Source organism: Carcharhinus amblyrhynchos, chromosome 9 (assembly GCF_965287045.1).
Source record: "Carcharhinus amblyrhynchos chromosome 9, sCarAmb.v2.hapA, whole genome shotgun sequence".
NCBI classification, from domain to species: Eukaryota; Metazoa; Chordata; class Chondrichthyes; order Carcharhiniformes; family Carcharhinidae; genus Carcharhinus; species Carcharhinus amblyrhynchos.
Window position 1 is genome coordinate 82068221 of NC_137332.1, and position 22724 is coordinate 82090944.

A 22724-nucleotide genomic window follows, 5' to 3' on the forward strand; every position below is an offset into this window, starting at 1 on the left:
ACAGGTTCTTGATCAATAAGGGGAGAAGGCAGAAGAATGGGGATCAGAAAAACATCAGCCATGATTGAATTAGTGGCCTAATTCTGTTCCTGTGTATTTTGGTCTTCTGAGTATTGTCAATCGTTGTGAAAACCTCTCCAGGGAAGGGAATCTGCCATCCTTATCTGGTCTGGACCACTCGGGATTCCAGGCCCTCAGCAACAGGGTTGACTCTTCATTCAGGACAGGTGACAAATACTGACTCCTCACAGTCCGTCAAAGAGTTGTTAAAAGAGGAATTGTTAAAAGCCGTTTCCAGCAAAAACATGCTGACACCACACTGGAATTCAACATATGAATTACAATGAAGCTGGCAGTAAGCAGCTCCCAGTCGGTGCCAAGAATCACTCACTGGCCTTTGGGTGCGGTGGTGGGTCAGAGAGGGAAGTAAATTGAAAGATTTGTCAAGTTTGAAACTTCCAAACCTCAAAATGCCAAACATATTAACTGAGAAGCGCAGACAAGGAGTCTCATTCCTTGCTGGCTTCTTCTGAATGGGGCCTAAACATTGACAAGCACCTACCAATCTACAAACATCAAAAAGACCATGAGACGTAGGAGTTGACTATTCGGCCCATCGAGTCAGTTCCGCCATTCTATGGGATGGTGACTAATCTGATGTGGTCACCCTCAGTTTCGCTCTCCCTCACCAACTGAGCGTTACCCTGTAAGTGCGGGCAAGATAATGCTGGGTATGTCCAATGGGTTGGAATGTTGCCAATTCTGGCCGCCACCCCCCCCCATCCCCCCCAACCCGGGTAGAGAGTGGGTTGGCCTATGGGGGAGGGGCTGTCAAACTGGGTGTCATGTCTCTGGTGATGTTTCCGTCACCTACCCACCCCTGCTGGGATTTTACTCCTGATGTGGGTGGTTAGAATCAAGTGTCCAGTCTGTTGACTGGGAGACTGGCAGACTCGAGGTCCCTGTGCCAGAGATGCCACCATGGGATGACTTGTATTTGCATAGCACCTTTTAAAACTCCTGCCATTATAAAAGAATGCAGTAACCTCTGTGCTTAGCAACACGACATGGTGGCACAGTGGTTAGCACTGGTGTTTCAAAGCGCCAGGAATTCAGGTTCAATCCCTGCCTCGGGTCACTGCCTGTGTGGAGTTTGCACCTTCTCTCCGTGTCTGAATGGGTTTCCTCCCACAGTTCAAAGATGTGTAAGTTAGGTTGAATGGCCGTACTAAATTGACCCTTACTGTCAGGGGGATTAGCAGGGTAAATACATGGGGTTATGGGGCTAGGGCCTGGATGGGAATGTAGTTGGTGCAGAGTTGATGGGCTGAATGGCCTCATTCTGTATTGTAGGGATTCTAAGAAAAACTCAGACCATCAGCTGAGATAAGAGGAACAGGATGGATTTTCGGTTCTCTTACTTTGACTTCAAAAGATTTGGTGCTGTGGGGTTCAATTCTCTTTGTGCCTCATTGATATGATTTTTAACTAAATGATACTACAGACTCTATCCCTTGCTCCTCATTCACAACAGAATGGGGCATATTCCATCACTCCGAGACCTTGACCTGCTTGTGGAATTTGAAACACGCAAGCTCACTCTGTAATCACCCTCTAACATGTACAAGAGGCCCCTGTCCTACTGCTCTCCCCCACCACGGCCAGGAGGCCCCTGTCCTACTGCTCTCCCCCCAGCCAGGAGGCCTGTCTCCCTGCTCTCCCCCGATTACAGTATCAAAGACCTTTAATAATGAATATAATGGACAGTAACATTGCAGGCACAGGTGAATCCTTTGAACCGGGAGGTGCAGTGTGGAGGGGGGATGTGCGGAGCAAGGGAAGGGTGATGGGGCCCCAAGTGTTCTTCTGACTATTCCTATAGCTGAACAGATCAACGTGAATCTAATTAAAAAATAGCTTAAAAGGATCCAGCAAGGTGACCGGTGCTGCTTCAAATGGATGTGTCCCTAGTGGTCTGGTTGGTAAAGGCAGAAAGGAATTGAATGAGGAGTCTTACAGAACCAGCATAAAGCCCTACAGATACAGACGCAATATAAAACCAGATAGACAGAGGAACAGCCCAGAGCCATATAGACACAAACATCATGTAGAACCATGATACGGTGTAGAGCCATATAGATATAGAAACCATACAGAGCCATGCAAACAGTGTGGAGCCCTATAGACACAGACACAATATAGAGCCATATGGACACAATACAGAGCCATATAGACACAGACACAATACAGAGCCATATAGACACAGACACAATACAGAGCCATATAGACACAGACACAATATAGAGCCATATAGACACAATACAGAGCCATATAGACACAGACACAATATAGAGCCATATAGACACAGACACAATACAGAGCCATATAGACACAGACACAATACAGAGCCATATAGACACAGACACAATATAGAGCCATATAGACACAATACAGAGCCATATAGACACAGACACAATACAGAGCCATATAGACACAGACACAATACAGAGCCATATAGACACAGACACAACATAGAGCCATATAGACACAGACACAACATAGAGCCATATAGACACAGACACAATATAGAGCCATATAGACACAGACACAATATAGAGCCATATAGACACAAACTCAATATAGAGCCTTATAGACACAGTAAAGATCCATGTTAGTCATAGACATAATATAGGGCCATATAAACACAGTATAGATCCATAACAACATGGACACAGTATAGATCTGTATAGATGTGGACACAGTATAGAGCCATGTAGACATGGACACAATGTAGAGCCATATAGACATGGACACAGTATAGGGCTATACAGTATACAGCCATATAAACACATTATAAAACCATATAGACACAGTATAGAGCCATATAGACAAGGACACAATGTAGAGACATATAGACACAATATAGAGCCATATAGACATGGGCACAATGTGGAGTTGTATAGACACAGTATAAAGTCATATAGACACAATATAGAGCCAAACAGACATGGAGACAATACAGAGCCATATAGGCACAGCCATAGCCACAGTTTGTTTCATTCATTTGTAGGAAATGGGCATCGCTGGCTGGCCAGCATTTATTATCCATCCCGAGTTCCCTTGGAGGGCGGTTGAGACTCAACACATTGCTGTGGATCTGGAGTCACATATAGGCCAAACCAGGTAAGGATGGCAGATTTCCTTCCCTAAAGAACATTAGCGAACCAGATGGATTGTTCTGACAATCAACAACGGTTTCACGGTCATCATTAGATTCTTAACTCCAGATTTTTTTTGTTGAATTCAAATTCCACCAGCTGTCATGGCAGGATTTGAATCCAGGTTCTCAAGACATCAGCTGAGTTTCTGGATGAATAGTCTAATGATAATGCCACTAAGCCATCACCTCCCCAGAACCAGGGTGGTCAGTCTCAGAATAAGGGGGTAGGCCATTTGGGCTGCGATAAGGAGAAAGTGTCAAATTTGGTTCTGCAATGTTCATCTTAAACAGGGAGAGGAAAGGGAAGAGAATGAGTGACAATAGGATTTACTGACTAGGAGACTGAAGGGTATGCTGAGAATAAGAGGCGAGCTGAGGAGGGGTTGAGGCATGCAGTGAGGAGGGGGCGAGGGGTGCAGTGAGGAGGGGGCGAGGGATGGAGTGAGGAGGGGGCGAGGGATGCAGTGAGGAGGGGGCGAGGGATGCAGTGAGGAGGGGGCGAGGGATGCAGTGAGGAGGGGGCGAGGGGGCGAGGGGGCGAGGGGGCGAGGGGTGCAGTGAGGAGGGGGCGAGGGATGCAGTGAGGAGGGGGTGAGGGATGCAGTGAGGAGGGGGCGAGGGATGCAGTGAGGAGGGGGCGAGGGGTGCAGTGAGGAGGGGGCGAGGGATGCAGTGAGGAGGGGGCGAGGGGTGCAGTGAGGAGGGGGCGAGGGGGCGAGGGGGCGAGGGGTGCAGTGAGGAGGGGGCGAGGGGTGCAGTGAGGAGGGGGCGAGGGGGCGAGGGGGCGAGGGGTGCAGTGAGGAGGGGGCGAGGGGGCGAGGGGGCGAGGGGTGCAGTGAGGAGGGGGCGAGGGATGCAGTGAGGAGGGGGCGAGGGATGCAGTGAGGAGGGGGCGAGGGATGCAGTGAGGAGGGGGCGAGGGATGGAGTGAGGAGGGGGTGAGGGGTGCAGTGAGGAGGGGGTGAGGGATGGAGTGAGGAGGGGGCGAGGGATGGAGTGAGGAGGGGGCGAGGGATGGAGTGAGGAGGGGGTGAGGGATGCAGTGAGGAGGGGGTGAGGGATGCAGTGAGGAGGGGGTGAGGGGTGCAGTGAGGAGGGGGTGAGGGATGGAGTGAGGAGGGGGTGAGGGGTGCAGTGAGGAGGGGGTGAGGGATGGAGTGAGGAGGGGGTGAGGGATGCAGTGAGGAGGGGGCGAGGGATGGGGTGAGGAGGGGGTGAGGGATGGAGTGAGGAGTGGGTGAGGGATGCAGTGAGGAGAGGGTGAGGGATGGAGTGAGGAGGGGGTGAGGGATGGAGTGAGGAGGGGGTGAGGGGTGCAGTGAGGAGGGGGCGAGGGATGGAGTGAGGAGGGGGTGAGGGATGGAGTGAGGAGGGGGTGAGGGATGGAGTGAGGAGGGGGTGAGGGATGGAGTGAGGAGGGGGTGAGGGATGGAGTGAGGAGGGGGTGAGGGATGGAGTGAGGAGGGGGTGAGGGGTGCAGTGAGGAGGGGGTGAGGGGTGCAGTGAGGAGGGGGTGAGGGGTGCAGTGAGGAGGGGGTGAGGGGTGCAGTGAGGAGGGGGTGAGGGGTGCAGTGAGGAGGGGGTGAGGGGTGCAGTGAGGAGGGGGTGAGGGGTGCAGTGAGGAGGGGGCGAGGGGTGCAGTGAGGAGTGGGCGAGGGATGGAGTGAGGAGGGGGTGAGGGGTGCAGTGAGGAGGGGGCGAGGGATGGAGTGAGGAGTGGTGAGGGATGCGGTGAGGAGGGGGTGAGGGGTGCAGTGAGGAGGGGGTGAGGGATGGAGTGAGGAGGGGGTGAGGGATGCAGTGAGGAGGGGGCGAGGGATGGAGTGAGGAGTGGTGAGGGGTGCAGTGAGGAGGGGGTGAGGGGTGCAGTGAGGAGGGGGTGAGGGATGGAGTGAGGAGGGGGTGAGGGATGGAGTGAGGAGGGGGCAGGGGTGCAGTGAGGAGGGGGTGAGGGATGGAGTGAGGAGGGGGTGAGGGATGCGGTGAGGAGGGGGTGAGGGGTGCAGTGAGGAGGGGGTGAGGGATGCAGTGAGGAGGGGGTGGGGGGTGCAGTGAGGAGGGGGTGGGGGATGCAGTGAGGAGGGGGTGAGGGACGGAGTGAGGAGGGGGTGAGGGGTGCAGTGAGGAGGGGGTGAGGGATGGAGTGAGGAGGGGGCAGGGGTGCAGTGAGGAGGGGGTGAGGGATGCAGTGAGGAGTGGGTGAGGGATGGAGTGAGGAGGGGGTGAGGGATGGAGTGAGGAGGGGGTGAGGGATGGAGTGGGGAGGGGGTGAGGGATGGAGTGTGGAGGGGGTGAGGGGTGCAGTGAGGAGGGGGAGAGTGATGGAGTGAGGAGGGGGTGAGGGATGGAGTGAGGAGGGGGTGAGGGGTGCAGTGAGGAGGGGGTGAGGGGTGCAGTGAGGAGGGGGTGAGGGGTGCAGTGAGGAGTGGGCGAGGGATGGAGTGAGGAGGGGGTGAGGGATGGAGTGAGGAGGGGGTGAGGGATGCAGTGAGGAGGGGGTGAGGGATGGAGTGAGGAGGGATGGAGTGAGGAGGGGGTGAGGGGTGCAGTGAGGAGGGGGTGAGGGATGGAGTGAGGAGGGATGGAGTGAGGAGGGGGTGAGGGGTGCAGTGAGGAGGGAGTGAGGGGTGCAGTGAGGAGGGGGTGAGGGATGGAGTGAGGAGTGGGTGAGGGATGCAGTGAGGAGGGGGTGAGGGATGCAGTGAGGAGGGGGTGAGGGATGGAGTGAGGAGGGGGTGAGGGATGGAGTGAGGAGGGGGTGAGGGATGCAGTGAGATGGGGGTGAGGGATGCAGTGAGGAGGGGGTGAGGGATGGAGTGAGGAGGGGGTGAGGGGTGCAGTGAGGAGGGGGTGAGGGATGGAGTGAGGAGGGATGGAGTGAGGAGGGGGTGAGGGATGGAGTGAGGAGGGGGTGAGGGGTGCAGTGAGGAGGGGCTGAGGGATGGAGTGAGGAGGGATGGAGTGAGGAGGGAGTGAGGGGTGCAGTGAGGAGGGGGTGAGGGGTGCAGTGAGGAGGGGGTGAGGGATGGAGTGAGGAGGGATGAAGTGAGGAGGGGGTGAGGGGTGCAGTGAGGAGGGGGTGAGGGGTGCAGTGAGGAGGGGGTGAGGGATGGAGTGAGGAGGGGGTGAGGGGTGCAGTGAGGAGGGGGCGAGGGGTGCAGTGAGGAGGGGGCGAGGGGTGCAGTGAGGAGGGGGCGAGGGATGGAGTGAGGAGGGATGGAGTGAGGAGGGGGTGAGGGATGCAGTGAGGAGGGGGTGAGGGATGGAGTGAGGAGGGATGGAGTGAGGAGGGGGTGAGGGGTGCAGTGAGGAGGGGGTGAGGGATGGAGTGAGGAGGGATGGAGTGAGGAGGGGGTGAGGGATGCAGTGAGGAGGGGGTGAGGGATGGAGTGAGGAGGGGGTGAGGGATGGAGTGAGGAGGGATGGAGTGAGGAGGGGGTGAGGGATGCAGTGAGGAGGGGGTGAGGGATGGAGTGAGGAGGGATGGAGTGAGGAGGGGGTGAGGGGTGCAGTGAGGAGGGGGTGAGGGATGGAGTGAGGAGGGGGTGAGGGATGGAGTGAGGAGGGGGTGAGGGATGCAGTGAGGAGGGGGTGAGGGATGCAGTGCGGAGGGGGTGAGGGATGGAGTGAGGAGGGGGTGAGGGGTGCAGTGAGGAGGGGGTGAGGGATGGAGTGAGGAGGGGGTGAGGGATGCAGTGAGGTGGGGGTGAGGGATGGAGTGAGGAGGGGGTGAGGGATGGAGTGAGGAGGGGGTGAGGGATGGAGTGAGGAGGGGGTGAGGGATGGAGTGAGGAGGGGGTGAGGGATGGAGTGAGGAGGGATGGAGTGAGGAGGGGGTGAGGGGTGCAGTGAGGAGGGGGTGAGGGATGGAGTGAGGAGGGGGTGAGGGATGCAGTGAGGAGGGGATGAGGGATGCAGTGAGGTGGGGGTGAGGGATGGAGTGAGGAGGGGGTGAGGGATGGAGTGAGGAGGGGGTGAGGGATGGAGTGAGGAGGGGGTGAGGGATGGAGTGAGGAGGGGGTGAGGGGTGCAGTGAGGAGGGGGTGAGGGATGGAGTGAGGAGGGGGTGAGGGATGCAGTGAGGTGGGGGTGAGGGATGGAGTGAGGAGGGGGTGAGGGATGGAGTGAGGAGGGGGTGAGGGATGGAGTGAGGAGGGGGTGAGGGATGGAGTGAGGAGGGGGTGAGGGATGGAGTGAGGAGGGGGTGAGGGATGGAGTGAGGAGGGGGTGAGGGATGCAGTGAGGAGGGGGTGAGGGATGCAGTGAGGAGGGGGTGAGGGATGGAGTGAGGAGGGGGTGAGGGGTGCAGTGAGGAGGGGGTGTGGGATGGAGTGAGGAGGGGGTGAGGGATGGAGTGAGGAGGGGGTGAGGGATGGAGTGAGGAGGGATGGAGTGAGGAGGGGGTGAGGGGTGCAGTGAGGAGGGGGTGAGGGATGGAGTGAGGAGGGATGGAGTGAGGAGGGGGTGAGGGGTGCAGTGAGGAGGGGGTGAGGGATGGAGTGAGGAGGGGGTGAGGGATGCAGTGAGGAGGGGGTGAGGGATGCAGTGAGGAGGGGGTGAGGGGTGCAGTGAGGAGGGGGTGAGGGATGGAGTGAGGAGGGGGTGAGGGATGCAGTGAGGAGGGGGTGAGGGATGGAGTGAGGAGGGGGTGAGGGATGGAGTGAGGAGGGGGTGAGGGATGGAGTGAGGAGGGGGTGAGGGATGGAGTGAGGAGGGGACATGGTGTCAGTGTGAATTTGGAATCTCAGAGGTAAAGCTTGTTTGGTCCACTGGCCTGTCTGTTTGGCCTATTGAAAGGTCGGAGTGTAGCTGTCAGTGAGTGAGTGGCGTGTAGCAGTACGCAATTCCTTTCCCCTCATTTCCAGGGTGTCAGTTAATCAATAACCGAGTTAAAGAGAAGACCGGCCGTGCAGAACATCAGCGATGACACAGTTAAGGAGCAGCAGGGCTGTGGGCCTTGGCCAGAGCCTGGGAGCAGTGATCCCTCTCTCACAATGTTAAAGAGGCTGAGGTGAGAGATAGAACAACTATCAGTTAATGCTGATCTCCCCAACCCTCCTTCTACCCAGCCCCCATCCCCCTCCCCACCCTCACTCTATCAACCTACCTCACATCTGGCCCCCCATCTTCACTCCCCTACCCCCACACCCTTCCCCCCACCCTGCTCCCCCCTATTGCCACACCCCACCCTCTCCCCTCCGCTCTGCACCCTTGCTCCCTCATCCCTCCCCACACTCATTTCCCCACCCACCTCCCCTCCTCACACCCTGCCCCACACACCTCTCATATGACCATAAGCCAGAGGAGCAGAATTAGGCCATTCGGCCCATCGAGTCTGCTCCGCCATTCAAACATAGCTGATTTTTTCTCATCACCATTCTCCTGCCTTTTCCCCATAACCCCTGATCTCCTTATTCATTAAGAACCTATCTATCAGTGTCTTAAAGACACTCAATGACCTGGCCTCTACAGCCTTCCTCGGCAAAGAGTTCCACAGATTCACCACTCTCTGGCTGAAGAATTTCTTCCTCATCTCTGTTTTAAACAATCATTCCTTTAGCCTGTGATTGTGCCCTCTGGTTCTAGTTTTTCCTACTAGTGGAAACATCCTCTCCCTGTTCACTCTATCCAGACCTTGCAAGATCCTGTAAGTTTCAATAGATCCCCCCTCATCCTTCTCAACTCCAACAAGTACAGACCAGAGTCCTCAACTGTTCCTCATACGACAAGGTCTTCATTCCAGGGATCATTCTTGTGAACCTCCTCTGGACCCTTTCCAATGGTAGCATACCCTTCCTTAGGTATGGGGCCCAAAACTGCCCACAATACTTCAAATGGGGTCTGACCAGAGCTTTATACAGCCTCAGAAATACATCCCTGCTCCTGTATTCTAACCCTCTTGACACAAATTCTAACGCTGCATTTGCCTTCCTAACTGCTGACTACACATTAGCCTTAAGAGAATCTTGAACAAGGAGTCACAAGTCACTTTGTGTTCCTGATTTCCTAAGCATTTCCCCATTTAGAAAATGGTTGATGTCTCCATTCTTCCTTCCAATGTGCATAACCTCACACTTTTCCACATTGTGTTCCATCTGTCACTTCTTTGCCCACTCTCCTAACCTGTCCAAATCCTCCTGCAGCCCTCCGCTTCCTCAATACTACCTGTCCCTCGATATATCTTTACATCATCTGCAATCTTAGCAACACTGCCTTCAGTTCCTTCCTCCAAATCATTAATGTGTGTTGTCCCCCGACCCTGCTCCCCCTATCACCACTCCCCATCCCCTATCACCCTTGTTCCCCGACCCTGCCTCCCCACCCTCATTCCTACACCCCATCTTCCCCAACCTCGTTCTGGCACTCCACCTCCCCACTCTCATTCTCCCACCCCACCTCCCCACCTTCATTCTCCCACCACACCTCTCACCCTCGTTCCTCCACCCTGCTTCCCCACTCCCGTTTCCTCACTCTCATTCCCCTTCACATTTTCTGTTTGAAGTGTCCCGCCTAAACTCCCTCTCACCCATTCCTGATGCTTCAAGAGGACAACACCATTCCCCTCCCCCACCCACCCCCCCCCCCCCCCCCCCCGACTATTCTTTATGACTGAATTGACATGGGACAGGCTATTCAACCAGGGACAACATCACACCCAAGTTTAATCCTCTCCGCCTAACCTCTGACAGGGTCAGGTATCGGAGCAGGGACCCTGAGAGAGTTGCCCCACCCACTGCATCCCACCCCTCCCCCCTGATATACAACCAGACATCAGGTGCTACCCAGCTGCTGAGATAAGATGTGGGGTGGTGGGATGGTGAGGGTTACAGGGGGGCAGAGGGGTGGGTTGAGTGTTATGGGAGGGGGGTTTGGGGGGGCGGGGGGTGCGAGAACTATGGGGGGGGGGTTGGGGTTGAGGGTTATGGGACAGGGTATTGGGGTATGAATATAAAAGTAGGGAGGTCTTGCTGCAGCTGTATAGGGCATTGGTGAGGCCGCAGCTGGAGTACTGTGTGCAGTTTTGGGTGCCACACCTGCGCAAGGATATTTTGGCCCTGGAGGGAGTGCAGAGGAGGTTCACTAGGCTGATACCGGAGTTGAGGGGATTGAGCTATGAGGAGAGGCTGAATAAACTAGGCTTGTACTCGTTAGAGTTTAGAAGAATGAGGGGAGATCTCATTGAGACGTATAAGATGATGAATGGGATGGATAGGATAGAGGTGGAGAGACTCTTCCCGCTCAAAAAAGACAGTAGGACTAGGGGGCACAGCCTCAAGATAAAGGGAAGGCGGTTTAGAACAGAGTTGAGGAGGAACTTCTTCACTCAAAGGGTGGTGAATCTCTGGAATTCTCTGCCCGTTGAAGTGGTGGAGGCTGCCTCGCTAAATATTTTTAAGAAGCGGGTTGATGGGTTCTTGATAAGAGAGGGGATTAAGGGTTATGGGGAGAGGGCGGGAAAGTGGAACTGAGCCACGACAGATCAGCCATGATCTTATTGAATGGCGGGGCAGGCTCGAAGGGCTAGATGGCCTACTCCTGCTCCTATTTCTTATGTTCTTATGTTCTTATGTATGAGGGTTATGGGAGGCAAGGGATGGAGGGGTGCTAGTTACAGGATTGCGGAGGTGAGTGTTACGGGGGAGTGGGAGGATGAGGGTTACACGAAGGCAAGGTGTGAGGAGGGTTGTAGACAGGAAAGTGGAGCTGAGATCACAATCCAATCAGCCACGATGTTAGAGACTGACAGAGGGCTGAATGGCCTACTCCAACCCCCAGCTCTTATATTCTTATTAGTAAACACCAGGCTTGGGTCAGCATAGGACATTTACTGAATAAACCCAGATTTCTTTCGTTGCTGAAGTCTTGTCTCAAAAAGATTTGGAGACACGGGAGGTTTAAAGTTTATTTTATTAGTGTCACAAGTAGGCTTACATCAACTCTGCAATGAAGTTACTGTGAAAATCCCCTCGTTGCCACACTCTGATACCTGTTCAAATGCACCGAGGGAGAATTTAGCATGGCCAATGCCCCTAACCAGCACATCTTTTAGACTGTGGGAGGAAACCGGAGCACCTGGAGAAAATCCACGCAGACACGGGGACAATGTGCAGAGTCCACACAGACAGTGACCCAAGCTGGGAATTGAACCCGGGTCCCTGACGCTGTGAGGCAGCATTGCTAACCACTGTACCACTGCATCACCCCATAGAGAGGCTCAACATTGGACATATCTGTTCCAGACAAACCTCAGTCAGAAATCAAACTGAAGACTCTCATTTGCTTCCTTTATGGTGCGCAAGAACCTTTCCCCCCCTCCCCCCGCCTCCGGCCCCATCTCTGCATCAACTCAGAGAAGGAGTTGGCTCAGTGAGGGGGATTCTGAGGGACTCGGGGCTGGCTCTCGAAACAATGCCGGGGGGGTGCGGGCAAGGGGAGCGAATGTGTTAATGTCGAGTAGCAATAAATTCCAAAGTTAAAGCCATAACAATTAGGCTGTCAGTGAGGGCATTCCACTGCTGGAATGGGACTGAAATCCTACACCGAGGGAGAGAGGGCTTTGTGTGTTTGTCTTCCAGCTGCGCTGCCCTGACCCAGTCATTGCCAGCCTGAGAGTTTTGTTTTATAATCTCTGTTCCCGAACTTCATTAAGTTTTATGATCTCAGCCTCTCGTATATAACCATTGGTGGCTGCAGAAGATTGAAACGCTTTCTAATGCTTAGGCAGCTCTGACGGAGAAATGTGTCCCCCACAGACAGTTCAACAATGGAGACCGTGGACATTCTCCACCCCACCCCCCCGAACCACAGCATCCCTCACTCACCCCCTCCTCCTGTTTGATAAATGTTCCATTTACTCAGCCGCCCAGCCTCTATTCTTTTCTCCACTCAGTCCATCAGTCCTTATTGTGAACGGCACTTTGTGTCAACAATGTGACATGGGTTACTAGGCAGCCCACGCCGTCTGACCCCCAAATTCAAAGACTTGCATTTATGACAGAGCCATGCACAATACGCAGACATTGCCAAGTGCCAGACAATCAGTGAGATACTTTATTTTTGAAGGGAAGCCGGTACTATAGGAAACAAGGCAGCCAAGGTGTGCACAGAAAGCTCCCATCAACAGCAATGGTCGGATTTGTCTCTTTTCCCCAAGGTTGGTGGTGGGATAAAACCAGGGCACTTTGGGAAATCACCTCCTTTCTTCAAAACAGTGGATGCCTTACCCTTGACACTCAACTGAAAGGTTTAAATTCTCACCTGGAAGATGCCACCTGAGACAGGCAGTTCAGCACTCCGCTATCAGACCAGGTCTCACGCTCAAGAGGCAGTGGGATTCAAACCCATAACACTATCTGAAGAAGGACACAGGAATTATCCTCTGTGGCCAATATGTGTCCCTCAACAACACTAAAACAGACGATCACATTGATGAGTGAGGACACTTCATAGAATCATACAGTGCAGAAGAGGCTCTTTGGCCCATCGAGTCTGCACCAACATATAAGAAACGCCTGACCTCCCACCTAATCCCATTTACCAGCACTTGGCCCATAGCTCTAAATGTTATGATATACCGATTACTCATCCGGGTCCTTTTTAAATGATTTGAGGCAACTCACCTCCACCACCCTCCCAGGCAGTGCATTCCAGACTATCACCACCCTTTGGGTAAAAATGTTTTTCCTCACACCCCCCCCCTAAACCTCCTGCCTCTCACCTTGAACCTATATCCCCTTGTTACTGACCCTTCAAATAAGAGCAACAGCTACTCCCTAAATGCTCTGTCCATGCCCCTCAATCTTGTTCAGGTCACCCCTCAGTCTTCTCTGCTCCAACGAGAACCATCCAAGCCTGTCAAACCTCTCTTTGTAACTTAAATGATTACACTGCTGTGTGAAAATTGGCTGCAATATTCCCCATAATACAACAGTGATTCCTCTTCCAGTTACCAGGCGCCAAGAGGACATTGGTGATCATGGATTGGATTGGTCCATGAGTATCCTTGGCGAAGTATGTGAACAGACTGTTTCCTCTTGTGGGAGAATCGAAAATTAGAGGTCACTATTTAAAAATAAGGAGTTGCCCACTTAAGACAGAGGTGAGAAGAAAGGTTTTCTCTCAGAGGGTGGTGAGTCTCTGGAACTTATCAAGGTTAGGCAGGAGATTATAGAATGGTGGAGCAGGCTCGAGGGGCTGAGTGGCCTACTCCCGCTCCTGATTCGTAAGTTCATACTGCAGTGGTTTGCTGTTGTCCCCTGCAGTGTGGCTGACCAGTAATTCCTCCCGCTCTGACCCCCTGCCATCAGGCATGTTAAGAGGATTTACAGGCTGATAATGAAATTGTTGGATCGCGTTATCAATGCATCTTCCATGGCCATCAAATCCTGCAGTGGGAGTTGAACCAGAGTCACCCCACTGTTCCACTAGACTTAAGAACATAAGAAATAGGAGCAGGAGTAGGCCATCTAGCCCTTCGAGCCTGCCCCGCCATTCAATAAGATCATGGCTGATCTGTCGTGGCTCAGTTCCACTTTCCCGCCCTCTCCCCATAACCCTTAATCCCTTCTCTTATCAAAAACCCATCAACCCGCTTCTTAAAAATATTTAGCGAGGCAGCCTCCACCACTTCAACGGGCAGAGAATTCCAGAGATTCACCACCCTTTGAGTGAAGAAGTTCCTCCTCAACTCCGTTCTAAACCGCCTCCCCTTTATCTTGAGGCTGTGCCCCCTAGTCCTACTGTCTTTTTTGAGCGGGAAGAGTCTCTCCACCTCTATCCTATCCATCCCCTTCATCATCTTATACGTCTCAATGAGATCTCCCCTCATTCTTCTAAACTCTAACGAGTACAAGCCTAGTTTATTCAGCCTCTCCTCATAGCTCAATCCCCTCAACTCCGGTATCAGCCTAGTAAACCTCCTCTGCACTCCCTCCAGGGCCAAAATATCCTTGCGCAGGTGCGGCGCCCAAAACTGCACACAGTACTCCAGCTGCGGCCTCACCAATGCCCTATACAGCTGCAGCAAGACCTCCCTACTTTTATATTCAATCCCCCTCGCTATGAAGGCCAGCATCCCATTCGCCTTCCTGACCACCTGCTGCACCTGCAAGCTGGGTTTTTGCGACTCATGCACAAGGACCCCGAGGTCCCTCTGCACCGTCGCCTTCCCACTACAACAACTGTTACACTTCAAAACATACTTCATTAAAATACTTTGGTATGCCTGAGATCATGAGAGGCTCTACAGAAATGCAAACCTTTCCTTAGTGTGGTCACATCTGTCCAAGCGCCTGCTGCAGCAACAGTTTGTGGGTCTGTGCCTTATACTGTGTAGCAACATACAATCCCAATGGACAACAGCAGAGTACCGTACGTTGCATTTATCACCTGTACTGAATGTCACATTGACAAGTGGGGCTGGTTAATTTGAGAATACTCTCATTTTTCAGGAGGAGTTGCATTGGGAAGAGCACACCTGAGGTATTGTGTATAGTTTTAGCTTCTTTATGCAAGGAAGGATGTACTTGACACAGAGGGAAGGCAATGAAGGTTCACCAGACTGACCCCTGGGATGATGGGATTGTTCATTGAGGAACCTGGGCCCATACCCTCCAGGGTTTAGAAGAATGAAATACAATCTCATTGCAACGTACGAAATTCATACAGGGCTCAACAAGGGCCTGGATTGGGAGGGGGTGGGTGGCAATGTTTTATTATTCATTCGTGGGACTTGGGCATCGCTGGCTGACCATCCCTAGTTGCCCGACAGCAACTACATTGAGAGTCAACCACATTGCTGTCTGGAGTCACATGTAGGCCAGACCAGGTAAGGATGACAGATTTCCTTCCCTAAAGGACACTAGTGAACCAGCTGGGTTTTTCCGACAACTGACAATGATTTCACGGTCATCGGTTGATTCCAGATTTTATTTATTGAATTCAAATTCTGCCATCTACTGTGGCAGGATTCAAACCCGAGTCCTCAGGATGTTTGCTGAGTTTCTAGATTAATAGTCTAGCAATAATACCATTGGGCCATCATCTAGGGGGCATGGTGGCACAATGGTTAGCACTGTTGCCTCACAGCGTCAGGGACCCAGGTTCAATTCTGGCCTCGGGTCACTGTCTGTGTGGAGTTTGTGCATTTTCCCCATGTCTGCATGGGTTTCCTGTGGGCGCTCCTGTTTCCTCCCACTGTCCAAAGATGTGTGGGTTAGGTTGATTGGCCATGCTAAATTGACCCTAGTGTCAGGGGGATTAGCAGCGTAAATAATGTGGGGTTACAGAAATAGGGCCTGGGTGGGATTATGGTTGGTGCAACCTCAATGGGTTGAATGACCTCCTTCTGCACTGTAGAGATTCTATAATTCCCCAGAACCAGAGAGGACAGTCTCAGACTAAGAGGTAGGTCATTAAGACTGCGATGAGGAGAAATTTCTTCATAGGAGCATGGTGAGTTCCCTAACCCAGAGGACCATGGAGGCTTAGTCACCGAGTATGTTGAAGACTGAGACTTCCCGTTATTCAACATACTGAGGGATAAGGGGACAGTGTGGGGTAATGGCATTGAGACAGAAACCCAGTCATCTTTAATTGAATGGCAGAGCAGGCTGGAGGGGCCAAATGGTCTACTCCTGTGCTCCTAAGAACATTTAGTTAATAATGATTCGTTGCAATTCCAAATTTTTCATGTTGCAATCATTGCTAAGAGGGCTTCAAAATCCCACTATCTGTCCTAGAATCTCAAATTTGGAATAATTCCATGACCCTATGTCATCGAGTCATAGAGATATACAGCACAGAAACTGGCCCTTTGGCCCAATTGCTCTCCTGTATTGGTTAATAATTGCTTTGGGTTAACATAGCCTATCCCTGTGCCCCACTCAATAGCCACCATTCTATGCCCCCATCGGGGGACACTGTCCCAGCAATCCCCAACTTAGCACTTCGCCATTCTACCACACAGCACCTCCTCTGTACCCACTGCCCAACACCACCAGTCTGTTTGCCAAATGCCCCAACAATGGATGCACTCCTTTATCTTGGACTTCCTGCATCTTCTAAATATAGTAAAAAGTCTGACAACACCAGGTTTTAGTCCAACCTATTTATTTGATAATAGACTCACAAGCTTTTGGGGTTAGCCCCTTCGTCAGGTGAATGGAGAGTTCTGGCCTCAGACAGAGCATATAAAGCACAGACAGTTTAGAGATTACTGATTAGAATGCGAATCCTTACACCTAACCTGCTGTTCAAGACCTGAAGTGGCTGATAATGTGAGTGGAAGGAGCACTGATCACAGTTTAAAGAGATGTGTATTGTCTCCAGACAGTACAGTAAGTGAGGTTTTGCAAACCCAGGCAAGTCACGGGGGTTACAGATAGTGCGACATGAACCCAAGATCCCTGTTGAGACCGTCCTCATGTGTGCGGAACTTGGCTATCAGTCTCTGTTCAGCGACTCTGCGCTGTCGTGTGTCGTGAAGGCCGCCTTGGAGAATGCTTACCCGAAGGTCAGAGGCTGAATGCCCGTGACCACTGAAGTGTTTGCCAACAGGAAGGGAACAGTCTTGCCTGGTGACTGTCGAGCTATGTTCATCCATCCGTTGTCGTAGCGTCTGCATGGTCTCCCCAATGTACCATGCTTCAGGACATCCTTTCTTGCAACGTATCAGGTAGACAATATTGGCCAAGTTGCAAGAGTATTTACCATGTACCTGGTGGATGGTATTCTCACGTGTGATGATGGTATCCATGTCGATGATCCGGCATGTCTTGCAGAGGTTGCTGTGGCAGGGTTGTGTGGTATTGTGGTCACTGTTCTCCTGAAGGCTGGGTAGTTTGCTGCGAACAATGGTCTGTTTGAGGTTGTGTGGTTGTCTGAAAGCAAGAAGTGGGGGTGTGGGGATAGCCCTGGGTGTGGTGTGGGGATAACTGGTGTGGGGATAACTCTGTGTGAGAACCTCTCCGGCTACGTCGAGGGCATCCTGAAACCCATTGTACAAAGAACCCCCAGCTTTTGTCGCGACGCTACGGACTTCCTACTGAAACTCAGCACACACGGAGCAGTTGAACCAGGGACACTCCTCGTCACAATGGATGTCTCAGCGCTCTACACCAACATCCCCCACAACGATGGCATTGCTGCAACTGCCTCAGTACTCAATGCTGATAACTGCCAGTTTCCAGATGCAATTTTACAACTCATCCGCTTTATCCTGGACCACAATGTCTTCACCTTCAACAACCAGTTTTTCATCCAGACACATGGAACAGCCATGGGGATCAAATTTGCACCTCAATATGCCAACATCTTCATGCACAGGTTCGAACAAGACTTCTTCACTGCACAGAATCTTCAACCGATGCTGTACACTAGATACATCGATGACATTTTCTTCCTTTGGCCTCATGGTGAACAATCACTGAAACAACTATATGATGATATCAACAAATTCCACCCCACCATCAGACTCACCATGGACTATTCCCCAGAATCAGTTGCATTCTTGGACACACGCATCTCCATTAAGGACGGTCACCTCAGCACCTCACTGTACCGCAAGCCCACAGACAATCTCACAATGCTCCACTTCTCCAGTTTCCACCCTAAACATGTTAAAGAAGCCATTCCCTATGGACAAGCCCTCCGTATACACAGGATTTGCTCAGATGAGGAGGATCGTGACAGACACCTCCAGACCCTGAAAGATGCCCTCATAAGAACAGGATATGGTGCTCGACTCATAGATCGGCAGTTCCGATGCGCCACAGCGAAAAAACGCACCGATCTCCTCAGAAGGCAAACACGGGACACAGTGGACAGAGTACCCTTCGTCGTCCAGTACTTCCCCGGAGCGGAGAAGCTACGACATCTTCTCCGGAGTCTTCAACATATCATTGATGAAGACGAACATCTCGCCAGGGCTATCCCCACACCCCCACTTCTTGCTTTCAGACAACCACACAACCTCAAACAGACCATTGTTCGCAGCAAACTACCCAGCCTTCAGGAGAACAGTGACCACAATACCACACAACCCTGCCACAGCAACCTCTGCAAGACATGCCAGATCATCGACATGGATACCATCATCACATGTGAGAATACCATCCACCAGGTACATGGTAAATACTCTTGCAACTCGGCCAACATTGTCTACCTGATACGTTGCAAGAAAGGATGTCCCGAAGCATGGTACATTGGGGAGACCATGCAGACGCTACGACAACAGATGAATGAACATTGCTCGACAGTCACCAGGCAAGACTGTTCCCTTCCTGTTGGCGAACACTTCAGTGGTCACGGGCATTCAGCCTCTGACCTTCGGGTAAGCATTCTCCAAGGCGGCCTTCACGACACACGACAGCGCAGAGTCGCTGAACAGAGACTGATAGCCAAGTTCCGCACACATGAGGACGGTCTCAACAGGGATCTTGGGTTCATGTCGCATTATCTGTAACCCCCGTGACTTGCCTGGGTTTGCAAAACCTCACTTACTGTACTGTCTGGAGACAATACACATCTCTTTAAACTGTGATCAGTGCTCCTTCCACTCACATTATCAGCCACTTCAGGTCTTGAACAGCAGGTTAGGTGTAAAGATTCGCATTCTAATCAGTAATCTCTAAACTGTCTGTGCTTTATATGCTCTGTCTGAGGCCAGAACTCTCCATTCACCTGACGAAGGGGCTAACCCCGAAAGCTTGTGAGTATATTATCAAATAAATAGGTTGGACTAAAACCTGGTGTTGTCAGACTTTTTACTGTGTTTACGCCAGTCCAACGCCAGCATACCCACATCATGTCTTCTAAATATCAGAGATTGAACTTCCTGAAGGATCCCTTCCCTATCCAAGCCCTGAACTCACATTTCCTCTGGTTTCTCTCCTATGCCCCCTTTGATTTGATTTATTATTATCACATGTATTGGTATGCAGTGAAAGGTATTGTTTCTTGCATGCTGTACAGACAAAGCATACCGTACAAAGGGAAGGAAAGGGAAGGGTGCAGAATATAGTGTTACAGTCTTGGCTAGGGTGTAGAAAAAGATCACCTTAATATATGGTAGGTCCTTTCAAAGTCTGGTGGCAACAGGGAAGAAACTGTTTTTGAGTTGGCTAGTACGTGTCCTCAGACTTTTATATTTTTTTCCAGATGAAAGAAGGTGGAAGAGAATGGGCGGAGTTTTACTGGCACGTCCACCCAAGGTTTGTACGATCTCATCCGAGGCCAATGTAGAATGCCATTCTCCATGTCTTGCCCGGTCCCGGAATCGGGGTGGGCATGCCTATAAAATTCCAGCCAGTTGTCCTGGGCGCATGGGATCCTTGGCTTTCTGAGGTAGCAGGAAGTGTAGACAGAGTCAATGAGTGGGAGGCTGGTTTGAGTGATGGACTGGGCTTCGGTTATGTTTGTAGTTTCTTGCGATCTTGGACAGAGCAGCAGCCATAACCAAGCTGTGATACAACAAGAAAGAATGCTCTCTACGGTACATCTGTTAATGTTGGTAAGAGTCGTAGCTGACATGCCAAATTTCCTAAGCCTCCTGAGAAAGTAGAGGCATTGGTGGGCTTTCTTAACTACAGTATTGGCATGGAGGGACCAGGACACCTAGAAACCTGAAGCTTTCGACCATTTCTACTTTGTCTCCGTTGATGTAGTCAAGGGGCATGTTCTCCAGTACGCTTCCTGAAGTAGATGCCGCTCTGATCTCATCTTGTCCACCAAACCCACTTCCAGTTCCTCCGTCCTATTCCCAGTAAACTGCTGATCACCCAGCTTCACTCCTGCCTCAGCTGATCAACTGCTGAAGCCCTCACTCATGCCTTCAGCATTTTCCAGACTTGACGATTCCAGTACGTCTCTGGCCAGCTACCCAAAGTAAATGGGTCATTAAATTTGAAAGGGAACATTGCTTATTTGCCCTCTGCTCAATGACGTGCCTCAGCCACAGCTTGAAGTTGAAATTCCTAGTCTCCCCCCTCCCTATCTCCTTAACTACTTCTAACCCTACAACACATCAAAATCATAGAACCACCATAGAGAGATTACTGCACAGAAAGAGGCCATTTGTGTGCCGACTGGCTGTCTGAAGGATAGATTCATCCTTGTTCCACTCCCCCCACTGCCTTTTCTCCAGAACCCTGCCATTTCATTTCTCTTCCGATAGTTATCCAATTTCCTATTGAAATCCCTGATTGAACCTGCCGCCCCCACACTCTCAGGCGGTGCATTCCAGATTGCCTCGCTGTGTGGTAAAGAGTTTGCTCACTTCACATTGCTTCTTTTTCCAATGATTTTAGATCTGTGCCCGGGATTTTCACAGTAATTTCGTTGTCGTGTTTATGTAAGCCTGCTAAAATAAATAAACTTTAACTCTGCTTTTTGATCCTTCCACCAATGGGAACAGTCTTTCCCTCTCGACTTTGTCCAGTCTCCTCGTGATTTTGAGCATCTCAATCAAATCTCCTCTTAACTTTCTCTTCTCCGAGGAAAACAATCCCGACTTCTCCAATCTCTCCGCGGAACTGAAGTTCCTCAACCCGGGAACCATACTCGTGAATCTTTTCAAATGCCACCTGATGTTTTCATTCACATTCTTCCTAAAGTGTAGCGCCCAGGCTGGGCACATTTCCAGGATAATTATGCCGCCCTACTTGTTAAGCATTGCCCCTGATTTCATTCCTTCCACCATCAATAGTTGTCCTTTCACTTAGCAACCCAGGTAAAAGCAAACGATGCACGCCCCTTCAGTAAAAAGAAAGGAAGATTGTGCATTTCTATAGCACCTCTCATGACCGCAGGGTTCCACAAACGTTTTACACCATTGAGGTACTTTTGAAGTGTAATCACAGTCAGATTGTAGGAAATGCAATGTCTATTTTGTGCACAGCAAGATCCCACAAACCGTGATGATGATTGGATGATCTGTTTTTGTTGATTTGAGGGATAAATATGACCAGAACATGGGGGTGGGGAGGGATCTCGTTCTTCAAAAGTGCCATGTGGTCTTCCACATCCATCTGAGGGGCCAAGCCAGGCCTCAATTTCATGTCTTCTTTGAAAGGCCAGTCACTCCTTCAGTACTACGCTCTGTTATGGCTGCTGATATCCTGGGTAGGACTTGAACCCACACTGCCCTGTTACATGTTACCCACTGAGCCACAGCTAACAGCTTTAAAACTGACGTGTGTCTCGCTATCCTCCATTGTGCCTGTGCAATATTTAGCAAAGGTGAAGTTAACAATCTCCTCCTCTTTACTACTGCACAGCTTGTCTCAGTGTCTGGACTTACACGTGTGCAATGTGCATAGTGTTAAAGAGGGCAGCTCACAACAACAGGAGCAGACCATTCAGCCTAGGGTCACTGCGGTAGCGTGGCCTCTTTAAGAGGTGATCCTTGGCAGACCATGTGACCACATGAGCCAGCTGGAACCGATGGAGTGTGTGTGAAAACAGTGACCAATCGGGAGCGAGAACCTGTACCCTGGGACTGAAAGTGGACAGAGCGAGTTGGGGAGGAGTGGGGGGCAGAACTGTGTTGTTGCGTTATAAATACTTCACTTGTCGATAGTTTCTTCTCATTGAATAAATATTCTTGTCTTATACCTGCCGCACACCAGGTCGCTCGAGTTGTGATTGAATGTATTTCTGGACTTTTCCCCATGACCCAGCTGTTAGTCGGCCAATGCATCCAATTTGTGATACAGTGCCTTCCTATGCCACAAAGCTCAACGCTATCCAGGACAAAGCAACCCCACTTGATTGACACTCTAAACACTGTCTCCAACATTCACTCCCTCCACCACCAATAAACAGTGCAAGCAGTGTGTACCATCTACAAGATGCACCGCAACAACTCACCAAGGCTCCTTCAACAGCATCCTCAACCCCTTCGCCACCTTGAAGGACAATACAAAATCGGATACAAAATTGGTTTGATGACAGAAGACGGAAGGGTGGTTGTAGAAGGCCCTTGGGTTAGAAATATCCATCAATCTCAGACTCGGACCACCCTCTTCTCCTAGTCTTAGAATCTTAGGCCCTTGACAGTGCAGAGTCTGCACTGCTCTCTGACACAGTATCTTACCCAAGCCACCCCGCTGTCCTATCCCCATAACCCCACACATTTACCATCCATCTAACCTACATCTTGGGACATTAAGGGTCAATTTAGCATGGCCAATCCACCTAACCTGCACATCTTTAGACAGAGTATGGGAGAAAACCAGAGCACCCGGAGGAAACCCATGCAGACACGGGGAGAACATTCAATCTCCCAAAGATTGCCCCCGCGTAGAACTCATACCAGCTGAAAATGTTTCGTTTCAGCTCCTCTATAAATTCCTTTCCTAAATCTGAAAATTTAAATCAAATCAACTGTTCTATATTCCAGCAGCAGAAGTAACTCCCTACACTTCGAGAAGCATAGAAGTGAGGAGCAGGAATAGGCCATTCAGCCCCTCGAGCTGCTCCACCATTCAATCTGATCATGGCTGAA

General features: G+C 51.4%; 1 protein-coding gene across 4 annotated transcripts in view; it reads right to left on the reverse strand.

The window, feature by feature from the left end:
* LOC145348423 (pre-B-cell leukemia transcription factor 1-like) overlaps nt 1–22724 on the reverse strand; it is a 337479-nt gene that overhangs the window by 291185 nt on the left and 23570 nt on the right. The gene's annotated exons all lie outside the window — the stretch shown is intronic.